Genomic DNA, 13,011 nt, shown 5'->3' with positions numbered 1-13,011 from the left:
GAGCCACGTGCACGTGGTCTACTAGGATGGTCAATCGACAGGCCAGCCCCAGCATTGCTGGGGCTGGTACTGCCACTACGGGAGTGGCTGTGATCTGTGGGCCATCCGCGATGACTGCCAGCTGTTGATGTTGCTGGCATGCATCCGCGTCGATGTCTCAACCATCCTGCATGGTCCTGGCTCATGGAAAACACATTGTGGAGGGCATCTAATGTCTCCCCCCAACGTCTATCAATGACCTCGGTGTAATTCCGGATGGCACCGGCAAGGTCACGGATGCTGTCATTGATAGCGGTGTAATGGGCCCTCTGCGCCCTTAGTCCCTGTCTGGTGTACCGTTCCATACGTGCCTGTGCCTGCATTACAGCCCAGAACATACTCGAGGTTGTAAGACCTGTGAGGGCACATCTGCCAGGGGCAATATGACCAGCGGTGCTCCCCCGAGAACCCCTGGACATCCGCCTATGTGGTACCATTCCAGGAATCTGGGTATGGCTGCTGTGAGGGGATGCAAGTGCCATGGGTACCACAGTATCCTGGTCAATGCCAACTGTATGCTGTCCCTCGGCTAAGGCCATTGGTGATGAGGGATGTATTGGCAGTATGAGTGTGCACATAGATGGGGTGGAACGCTGTGTACTGTCGATTGGCGGACCAATGACAGACCCTGTCAAACCTGCCTGTGCCACAATACATGTCTCATCATCTCCACTATTTGTGGCAGTGACTTCAGGTTCCCTGCTGCATTCAGCCACCCCAAACTCAGCACCTGTGAGAGGAAGACAGGAAACACACTTTACAATCTGTACATGATGTTAGCACACATGCACACATGCACACATGAACACATGAACACATGCACACATGAACACATGCACACATGCACACATGCACACATGCACACATGAACACATGAGCACATGAACACATGCACACATGCACACATGAACACATGCACACATGAACACATGAACACATGCACACATGAACACATGCACACAAATACACTCCTCACTACAGCAGATACACACACACACCAGCAATCCAACACATACTCAATAGTGGGTGAAGGTGGGTGACAGTATCACAAGGCAAACAGTCACCTCACACGTGTCAGCATGCAGAATATGTGTTGCTCAAGACCATGCAGTGCGAGTGTAGATGGCCCTATTTAATGACAGTATACATGGCTTTGATGCATGTGTGTAGTTGTTCAGTGATTGGCTACACCCTGGAACACAATGTGTACATGGACACAACATTGCTGTGCAAGTATTATCAGCTCTGCAATGTCCTGTGCACCATCACTCACAGGTATACATACCATGGCTGCATGTGTTATCTGTGTGACACATAGATTTCCATGTCTGATTACAGTGTCTGTGTCCATAGCAGATAATACTGGGCACAGGTGTAGCACATGCATGCTATGTACACACACGGGATGAGTGGTGCATGTAGATGTGAAGGAATCCAAATGCTCGACATGGCCATTGTACAGTGGTTATGGTGAGTGTGGGACATATTGCAGATATGTCGGTGCCAGCCATGACATGGCATGCTACATGACTGCAACATTAAACACCACACATACCCAATGTGTGTCATGTGACCTATACACCCAATAGCATTCCAGGACATATATGTGTCACTTTGTACAGATGGCGACTGCTATGCATATTGTGTATACTGGCATATGTAAGCACACACACAACATGCTATGCATATTGTGTATAGGTGCATATGTTTGCACACACACAACATTGAGGTGCAAAGCAATGACTGCTATGTGTAGTACTGTGGTCACTGTAACTGGATGGGGTGTAGTACCATGAGCCATCATCATCATGCATCATGTGGTCACTCACGGCTACTAATGTGTGACAGACCACCGCCTAGCATGCTGTACCTGAACTGCAGTGCCGTGGCTATGTTCACAATTACACAGCCACTTTGTACATGGGTGTGTGGGTGCCCAATAGGGAGCATTGCCTAACATGACTGTGTTATGTGTTGAAGAGTGTTGCACAGCCCCATGATAGGCCTCTACCCCTGAGGTTTATCATGTGTGTGTGGATGACATGTGGGATACTGAAGTGTGACCTTACAGCAGGTGTGTGGTAACGCCATATGTAGCATGTTGAGGTGTACTGCGTATGATAAATGTGTTATGTTGTGTACAGCTGTAGCAACTATGCCTATCCAATGTGCAGTACGGTGTTGCCACAACTGTGTCTGATGCTCTGTGTATTGCATGTCATTGAGGCAGCTACTGACATTACTGAGCTGTGCAACGTCTTACAGCAAACATGCACGGCATGCATTATGCGTAGGTGTGTTACGTGTACATGGCCTACACCTCACCTATGACATGCACATTTCATTACCAACATTGCAGTTATACCACACTCACCAGCATGGATCGTCTGCCCTGCTGTCACACCAGAGGGACCTACGAGAATATGAGAGAGTTCGTCAGTGGCCACAACTGTGGCATTGCTACTGTGGGTTTGCTAAACTACAGTAGAACAACAGTCGACAGTCACAGGTGTACAGATAATATTCCAAATATCAGTATTGCACAACACTAGGCAGCACAACTGCTAAACACACAGTACACATCTCACGTAGACATAATCTAACAATACAGGTAACTGTAGTCTACAGATAGGGCATGTTACCTGCACGCTCCATGTGAACATGCTGGGTGGCTCCGGCCTCCATGACAACACATGTCTGTGGGAGTTGCTGTTGTTGTCCAGGAGCCACCACGCTTAGGAGCAGCTCCTCCACTCTGGTGAGGGGGGGATGAATGGCCACCCCACCACCTGTGGCAAGCTGTTGTCTATGGATATCAGACGCATGCCACCGGACATGTCTAATTAAATCACTGCAGTGATGGCGTACCTGCTCATATGTCCGGTTATGCATGCCTATGTCATTTACCCGACGAACAAGATCTTGCCACAGTGCAGTCCGCTCATGCTGGTGCTGGCTGCTTCTGGAAAACAACAGTGTGTAGTGCTGCACCAGGCTTTGCTGGATCACCTCTTCCTCCTCTGCTGTGTAAGAAGGGTTACATTGGTGGGCCATCAGGCTGAAAGAGAAATGAACAATATGTGTGAGCGAGTCCTGTGGCACACTTTACACCCTTAACCACAGATATCACTTCACTGCCATATATACCATCCATTTGTCTGTCAGAGGATACACACGTTCAATACCACATATTGGTTCTCAGGCCACAACTGACTAACAGTGCCTGGCACACTCTATATATCAAACCACTATACAACAGTACCCGGCACACTGTTTGTGACACAATGCACAACCTCGCCACAGGGGTATATATCACGCTAATGCACGAACAAAGATGTCATCCATTGCAATGAATGTAAAGTACAGTTACAGTAGTACCAGTAAACCACCCTAGTCGTTGATGCCATAGCCCTGCCTAACATATGTGCACAGTTGTTAATATAGGTGGCATACTGCTGTAACAGAGTATATATGTTGCTAGATACACACGTATACCCTGTAACACACATGGTACAGGCATAATTACACACACATCAGACAAACATGCAACACACCACTGTATGCCAACACAGATGAGCTTTACCTGTGTACCATACAGTACTGTGTGCCACTACTTACAAACCCTTATGCCTGAGTTATGTCCTCTGTGCAGACTACAGGAAACACACAAGACAGTGTTTCCAAGCAATGTGAACACACACCATACTGTGCTGTTTAGGCCTACAGCTTCAGGTAGTACTACAGTTCATATGGGAGTTGGATTCACCAGCAGTACCACTCACTAAGCATACATGTATTGCTTTAGCCTACAATGGGACACCACAGTCGTCAACAAGGAACTACGTCACATCATATGCCATACTACTATGTCTGCCTAACAATAACATACACATCTTTTGCTGGCCTCACAGCTAGGATAGACACTACCATGTCAGATACAACTTCACACTATGCTATCACACCTTTACAGACCTTGCACACATTCAGCGTTACACTTATTCAACCTCACATAGCAGGTATTGCATTGAGTACATGTGTGAGTGCATAGTGTCATAGGTAGGTGAGATGCTATTGGCCCTAGGGCCTACAGCAGCCTAGCCATATGCTACCCTGGCCTTTGCCACACATGTACTTTGATTTCACTTGCCCCTGTCAACCAGAACCACAGAGGGGATTCCTGGGGTGTATTACCAATCTCCCAAACAATCATCAGGGGTATTTATGACAACTGCTAATGAGGAGCCTTGTTTGCTATTGCTAGGTGGTCTATTCCAGAGTATGGCATATCTCTGAGATAGGAACCTATCCCTCCAGCATGTGCTGTTTAGTGAGCTGATGAGGTTTAGGGCCCTAGAGCATGTAGCCTGGAGGGATTGTGATATGTTGCCATGGTGGTTGTCACACAGCTATGGGTCTGACATACCTCTGTATGTCCGGCAGAGGTCACCTCTGTGTGGGTGGTATGCAATACAGTCTAGCTGTGGTTTTGTGAGTCAGTCTGCATAGGGCATCTGTTTGAGGCCAGTATTACCCTTTGTGAGGTATGTCTGTGGCCTTTCCACTTGCTGTAGTTGTCATGTGAGGTACATACCACACGGGCATTGTGATGAGTAGAGGGGAACACTGACCTATATTTCCCTAGATGACACACCTGTTGTCATGACACATACCACATAGACAGATTACAAGTCTAGTGTGGCACTGTCTTTATCAAAGGGGAGGCTACTGTCCACCTGTGTCCCATGTTCCCTTATCACACCTTCAGTGTTAGGTAGATTTCTACCTATGTGGTAGTTAATGGGTACAGTGTTTTGGAAAGGAGGAATGGCACTGCAGTATCGACACTTGTCTACAGTCCATGCCTTGGTCACCACACACCTGTTGCAGTACATATGACCCCGTGTCTCTCTCTCTCTATATATATATATATATATATATATATATATATATATATATATATATATATATATATATATATATATATATATATATATATATATATATATATATATATATATATATATATATATATATCCATACACATACATGTACACATCCATTGCTGTACATATAGATGTACATATAGGCACATGTACAGTCCACCTTTCATGGTGGGGATATCACTTATGCGACAGTTGTGGGATGTACAGTTATGTGATTATATTGCACAGTGTTGTGCAGAATGCATTTTGGTGTCCTCAGCCCATGTAGCTTTAGCAGGCCTCACTGGCTGTAACACAGCAGATCTGACAAATCAGTCCCACAGTGTTTAACCACCACATGACATATATCAGCACTGCATGCTGTTTTCTATGCCTCACACTATGACCTACATAGATATATGCACATAACAACCTTCAATGACATATATGTGTCCACCCTTCACTAACAGTTGCAGTATGTCCCTTGCCCTATGCACATGTGCAGATACAGATAGATACGTACTGCTGCCACATATGGATGATTTGCAGTGTGTAGAGTACTCTTCAGGAACATCTACTACATGCCGGCACATACATATGAGTTACATACCTTACCTTTGTTTTCCCTGCTCCGTCTGTTGTTACTATTTTGTTGTTTTTTTGTTTTTTTTTGGTTGTTTGTTTTGGGTTTTTTCTGTCTGTTTCTGTTTCTGTTTCTGTCTCTGTTTCTGTCTCTTTTCTCTGTGTCTCTGTCTGTGTCTCTGTTTCTCTCTCGCTCTCGCTCTCTATCTCCCTGTTCCTGCAATGATATTATTGCATGTGTGGACAGCAGGTACAGCCTGCTTTTCTAGGTATCTGCACATGTGCATGTGACAGCCTCTGCACCAATTGCTGCCCACCATTCAGTAATTGCATGCAGCCTGCTGTGTGGTGATTGCAGTACTCACTGTGATTGCAGCCCACTGCTATAAAATGCTAGGTTAGGTAGGCATAGCCCTTTCAGCTTTCCAAGGTGGGGCCCATGCTTGTTTGCTCTGGACACCATTGTGTCAGTCAGAAGGTTGGTATATGTCTCTTATCTGAAGCTAGGGTTGTAGCCAGTGATATGCATGTTGTACTCAAACCTGAATGTTGCTGCTTCCAGTACACACTTCTCAGTGTAGACATGTACTCACCCCTCCAAATGCTAACACAGGATACATGGGAGTATGTACTTTCTTTCTGAATTAGACAATTAACTGCCATACAAATGTGGTTATTGCAATGTATTCCTGTGGCACATGCACTGTTTGTGAACTGCTATACTGTAATTATTAAGTTACTCACTTCTGAACAGTTTGTGGTTTGTTTGTGTTGACATTAGCACAGGCTGCTCAACACAACTGGACATATTTCAGTACTGAGTATGCCTACCTACACCCTTGTTTTTGCCTGAATACACAGGTATGTCGTACCTTTGGGTAGGGGTGCAGAACTGCAAAGAGCATTTTTTATTATCGTGTGAGGTTTATCTTGCTGAACATACAGGGTTGCTGTGTACCTGTTAGTCTATCAAGGCAAGTAGTCTGTCTGCGTAGCTCCCACCTGTGGACATATCCAGATGGTAGCTAGAGGTTAGCCTATTATTCTTTGTCTGTGCACCACACCAGTCTTTTCAGCACTGGCACAATGGCATTGTCACAGTTGGTTGCTAGCAGTACATGGCTACATCCTGTGATATTTCTGTGTTGTACTCCTACATAAGGGCATGCTTGTGGAACTCCTTCCAAAGCTATTTGCAGAGTGTGTAACAGCAGGAATGCTGATATGCCTGTGTGTTTCTGCCTCTGCCAGGCCTCAGATACTCTCAGGTATATATTTGAACAGCCTCAGTGAAAGGTACATATAAGTGAGATACACCTGCAATATATTACAGACATATTGCAGTTGAGACTTTCTTGGGAATCAGAGCATATGTATTACTACACCTTTTCTGACGTGCAAGCAGTGTCTACTCTCACCTATTGACATTATTCATTAAGTGTGATTCCCCACTTTTCTGCCTAATGTTAGTACTTTTCAGAGTAATTCAGAGGGGCACAGCTAACATTTGTTTACAAATCAGGGACATCCCTGTAAAGCAGTCACAGTTGGGGAGTCTGGCCTCTGCCCTATTCAACTTTGCCAGTGTTTATCCTGGTCTGATACTGTGTGGTGTTTGTAAGGTGCTACTGTAACATTATTCCCTGCTAGAATGGCTGGTTCTCTTTTCACAGTCATGTCATGCAATTCCACAACAACTGCTGGTAAAGGCCAACAGAACAGGATTTGTGTTATGCCATTCCTAATTTCCATTTACATTCCCTCATTGTAATGCATGATATATTTATTTCAGCACCAAGTTATTTGTATATCTGCTGTGGCTTAGTGGTAATTCATGCAGTCTATTGTGTCAATGGTCTGGGGTTCGAGACTGGCAGAGGTTTTTTCTTTTGCTGCTGAGCAGAACAAGGGCCCTGACATAGAGTGACTAAGGCACTTTTAAGCAGTTGTAAGCGGGTTTGTGCGGGTTTGCGCAATGCTTAGCAATGCTTAGCTAAGTGCACACATACGCACACTCGCTTAAACCCGCTTACTACTGCTTAAAAGTGCTTACTCCCGCTAACCCCCACGCTAATTTCTTTGAAAGAAAAGAAAATGGGGAGATAGGAAAGTGGTGAAAAAGGGGGCACAAAGAGGGACAGACAGTAGGTAAACAAGCTTGGGATGTGCAGGACGGGTGTAGGGAAGGTCCATAGCTGCCCATTTCTTTACCAGCAACAGCTGTGCATATGCAATAAATTTGGAGTGATATTTGAAACCTTCCACCCCTGGGAGAGGGTGAGGACAACAAAGTATGTTGTACTGCCAATTATAATTATCAGTTTACATGTCCAGCGGACATGTGTGCGAAATGGGCAGCTATGTATGGGGCATAATTTTTTGTGGGTACAGATTGCCCTTTTTTTTTTCAGGTGAGAGTGGAAAGTGAGGTAGAGGAAGTAGGTATGTTTGGGGAGGTAGGTTGGGGAGGTTAACAGACAAGACAAACAAGACACATACAGGGGCGGTGTATGACACATGGGGTGGGTGAACACAATTGACGGGGATGGATGTTTGGAAATCGCAAGCCCATGAGCCCACAGATGGTAACAGTGGAACTGAGATCCCCACCCATGGGCAGTCACCACTGCACCTTCACAGCCCCGAGGGTGGCTGTGCTGGGGGCTGCGTAGGATGGGCAGACTCATCCGTGAGACGCGCCACTCTCGCCTCGAGCTGCCTTAGGGGATCAGTGACTGAATGCTGGATCTCCCTATGCACCACAGCCCGGACCCTTTGAAGGGTGACAGGTGGCCCTTCTCCACCCACGCTTGCACGGGGGATGAGCCCCATCCCCTGCAGTGCTTCCACCCGAAGGTGGCACAGGACCAACGGAGGAGGGGAGCCCGGGCTGGGCACCGGACCTGCTGGTGCCAGGTGCACTCGCCAGCTGAGGAGGGACAGGTGGGTCCGCTGGGACCGGCCTTCCCATACGTTCTGTGATTAGGTGTGTTTAATTACAACATAAACAACAGCATTCCAGATTAGTTGTAACAGCATGCAGTAATATTCCCATTAACCCAACACACCAAGGTTCCAACAGTTGAACAGCAAGCATAACACATGCATATATTGAACGACAGTGGATATTCCAACAGCATGCAGGGATGATTGGTAGCAACAGGCCACCATGATTGTGGTGTTTGAACAGGGCACATGCATCAAAGTGAATGCAAATATTTATAGAACAATAGGACATATGTCCCAACAAATATTTGAGATTACACATACCCATTGAGGTGTGGAATTGCATGGTTTATGCACATACAGTAGGGTGTAGAAAGAAACCTCAATTAACATCTTATAAGTACTTTTAGTCTACACTACATTCCTAGTGACTGCAAGTGTATATCCCCTACATGTATTATTACACTTGCCAACATGCATTAGGTTGTGTAATGGGTTTGGCTAGTTCAATATATACCTGACCTATATCTGACATACTAACTGTCCAAGATGCAGATGTTACTGCTACATATTTCTTGATTTCATTTATATTTCTTTATCTACATATCTGGATGTTTTCACATGACATTTTCACTTCAATTTGTACAGAACCCTGCATTTCTTGAAGCACACTCACATTTCTGGGGAACAAATTAACATGCTACTCATGTGCCAGATTTACTTATGCATGCCAGCCAGTAACTGACTGTTGAGGACTGTATATATGCTTCACAGCTACTAGCACTTCCATCACCCACTTTAGATGGGACTGCACAACTCTGGGTTGCCAGCACTTATTAAAACAGTACTATTTGTATAATGCAAGGGTACAACAACATTTCAAAGTAAGTGACACAGACACACTCCGGGTTTTATACCTTTATTAATTACATTACACACTTTTCCACAGGCTCGCTCCTTTATTTGATATAACAGTGCATATGGAAGACATATTCAAGACATATTATACCTTTATTAATAGGTTAGAACACTCTTTTCAGGCTCTCTCACTTATTTTATATGACAGTACCTGCAGAGATATTATTCCAGACATATTTTACCTTTCTTAATGGGTTACTACACTCTTTTTCTGGCTCTCTGACTTTTTATATGACAGTACATGCAGAGGACTTATTCAGGGCATTTTATGGCTGTATTATTGGACTACGACACTTTCTTTCATGCTCTCTCCCCATTTTATATAACAATACATGCAGAATAATCACTAACCTGCCTGGTGGTGCAGCCTTAGCAGCCTATCTGCATAGGCTTGCTGATTCGCAGCACGGTCACCTGCAGCTGTGAAGTAAATGAAGGGATATTGAGACATACCTATCCATTATACAGAATCAATTATCAATTCTTACATACTGCATTCCATGGCTACCTACTCAGTTGTGGGGCATCTTGCATCCCACGGGCCTCCTGTATCCATTGGTTCAGGTGGTCCTGCTTCCATCTCTTCAGGTCTGCATGGTGGTGATGGACCTGCTCACCAGTCCGAGGAACACCTGTGACACTGGTGAGGTCATGAGCTAACCGGTTCCAAGCCTCTGCCTTGTACTCCATCCCTTGGAACTGGCCCTGCAGGAGTCTTGACTCATGACGGTGGACAAGGAGCCAAACCATGTATTTCGACTCCTCGATGCCCCAACGTTGCGCTCGGAAGCATGTACCCTCTCCAGCACCAGCCATTCTAACTGCAGATGTGAGCTACAATCAGTTATGGTGAGTATTCCCACCTATGGGGCTTAAATATGCCGCATTTCCCGCACTTTTTTGTGATTGGCCATTTTTGAAAATTCTCTGCTGACTGCAGACCTGTTTAGTAATGGTTAATCTACCATTTCTAAGTTTATGTATGTTAACAGTGGCTGTTTCTCCTAAGTTGTCATGGCTTAGTGGTTCAGTACTTTGATTATGGTGCACAGAGTCCTTGGTTCGAACCTTGTCATTCATTTTATTTTAATACTGTCCAGACAGGCTAGGGGGTGTGGCTGTGTTTAAGCAACTTTGCTCTACGTTGCTCCACATTGCCCTACTGTGCCCTGGTTGGCGCGGCGCTCACATCTGTGCAAACAGATTGCGCTGGTTAAAGCGCTATTTAGCTATAGGCACCTCTATTGCACTTGGTATAGCGCTATTTAACTATGGGCAACTCTACTGCGCTGGGTAAAGTGCTATTTAACTCTGGGCAACTTTATTGCGCTGGGTAAAGTGCTGCTTAACTGTGGGCAATTATATATCAGGATCCTTTAAAAATATATATTTTCTTCACTGATACATAGGCCATTTCACTGCTTTTTACTAATATTTTAATCATATATGTCAGGTATTATTTCATATACTGATTTAAAACATAAATAAGAAGGGGAGTGGTGGGACTCGAACCGTGAATGCCTCCTCTTTGTGCAAACACTCTACCATTACGCTATTGCTATTTGGTGTGATTTGCATAAACATTTCTTTCTTATGCTCTTCCATGTCGGAATTGCTAACTGCAGCTAAGCAATGGGCACACCCGTGCACACACGCAAATACGGGCAGCTATTTCGGGAATTTAAAAAAAATAAAATTAATGTTTTACTTTTTATAACTGTGATGGGGGTTTACAATGTCAGGGAGTGTGGTGTTGGGTGCAAGGACATTTGAGCGGACTCACTCTTGTGTGTTTTCATTTTACTTTTCGAACCCTTGCAGGGGCGTGGACATTTAGACTGCTTGGCAGTCAGACATGCCCCCTGCTTTCCTACACAGTCCGTGTAAGACTTATGGTTGAGTCAGCATGCCCTCATGAATATTCATGGCACGCTGACATCATACCGTTCAACTGCAGCCTCCAAGTAAGACTTATTTAGTCTTACATGGAGGATTCGTGAATCCGGGGGAGTATATTTCAGAGAGAGTTATCCAGCATTCTAGTTTCAGATGACATTCCAGTAAATATCCCTGTTCCTGAGAAGAATTCCGAAACTCCTGCAACGTTTTTACCAGTGACTGTCCCTGTTGCTAAACCCAATTTGGATTGCTATATCACTAGATTAGTTCACATTTCCAGTCCATGTTCCAGATTCATGACAAATTGGACTTAAGGGACATAAGGACATGAATGTTTTGTTTATTTTTTATTATCTATACCATTGCAAGTTTCTTTTTAAATGTCATTATATTGTGGGCAATTCATTTAAGAGGGAGGATGTAGATGAATATGTGTGTACATCTTTACAAAGCTTTCTAGGGGCTTACACAAGTGTATAAATACTGAGCACATGCAAGCCTGGCCGCCATTTTGTAGTAAGTTGTTGAGCTGTAAGCATGCCTGTCTGTGTAGTCTGTCAGTTATCAGCTTGTTTATATTTTGTACTGCTGCTATCCATCCTGATGTGTTTCTGTAATAAAACATGTAAACGAACTACCCCACCTGTTTGTCTTTAATGGGAAACAAGAAAAGTGAGACATGGTATGAATACCTTGTCCTACCTTGATTGCCTAAAGGCTCTGTCTCTGTATTCAGGCTCCAGCAGGCTGCTGAGAGAGAATATTTGCCTGGCTTGCAGGGCTTCCTCAGACCCAGCCATGATGGATTTGTTGCACATGTGCTAAAAATGGCAAAAGAAACCCTAGGTCCAGAGATCTGAACTTCACTTCTGACATAAAAATAACATGCTGGAAAGACAGATATGTGTCCCAAAAGATCCCTGCACTGTGAAATAGGACCCATATTCACATAAAACAGAGTTCATCCCTGACTCTCTTGAAACAAAACCTTAATAATTGGATGGGAAAATGTAAATTTACCACCGGTCTGGCCCCCATGTTTCTTATGAACAGAGGCCATCAGTAAGAATAGTATTATGCTTACTAACACCCCACTGCCTTACAAATCCTTAGTTACCTCCCTAATATCATGCCCAGCCCCCTTATAGACACCCATGATACTTTGGACCCAAACAGTTTGAGGTTCATGGCCAATAATGTAAGCGCCGTTGTGGTTGTTAACCTTGTATCAACATATGAACCTATGAGCTGTTCATTATGATCAGGTAGTCATTCTGGGTAGCAGCCTATCAAAGAATAAACAAATAAACTAATTGCAAAAATCAACATATACATATATTCACAGGAACATATATGCATAAGTAAATAAAAAATAGCACTCCTGTCCGCTGTATATAATGAACCATGAGCATGGTCTTGCATTGCTGATTGGGAACAGTAATAAAAGGAATTAACATACTTAAATGATACAGACATCAAATAAAAGCAATGGTCTCACTTATTCCTAGTAGAATACCCCAGTAATTTTACCCTAACACATTTAAATTGAAGTGACACTTTAAGTTAATATTGTCTTTTCCTTGTTTTTAGCTCTCAACATGCAGTAAATGCATTTCACACTTAACTCTTAAGAAACTTTGAAGTGTCTCATTGCTGTTAACGCCAAGAAACAAAAAAAAAAGCCACTGGACTTAGCTGTAAAAGA

The sequence above is a fragment of the Protopterus annectens genome, chromosome 7.part0 (assembly GCF_019279795.1).
Source record: "Protopterus annectens isolate FY-2018-M chromosome 7.part0, PAN1.0, whole genome shotgun sequence".
In the NCBI taxonomy this organism is placed as follows: domain Eukaryota; kingdom Metazoa; phylum Chordata; order Ceratodontiformes; family Protopteridae; genus Protopterus; species Protopterus annectens.
Note: the sequence above shows the minus strand (reverse complement) of the source record.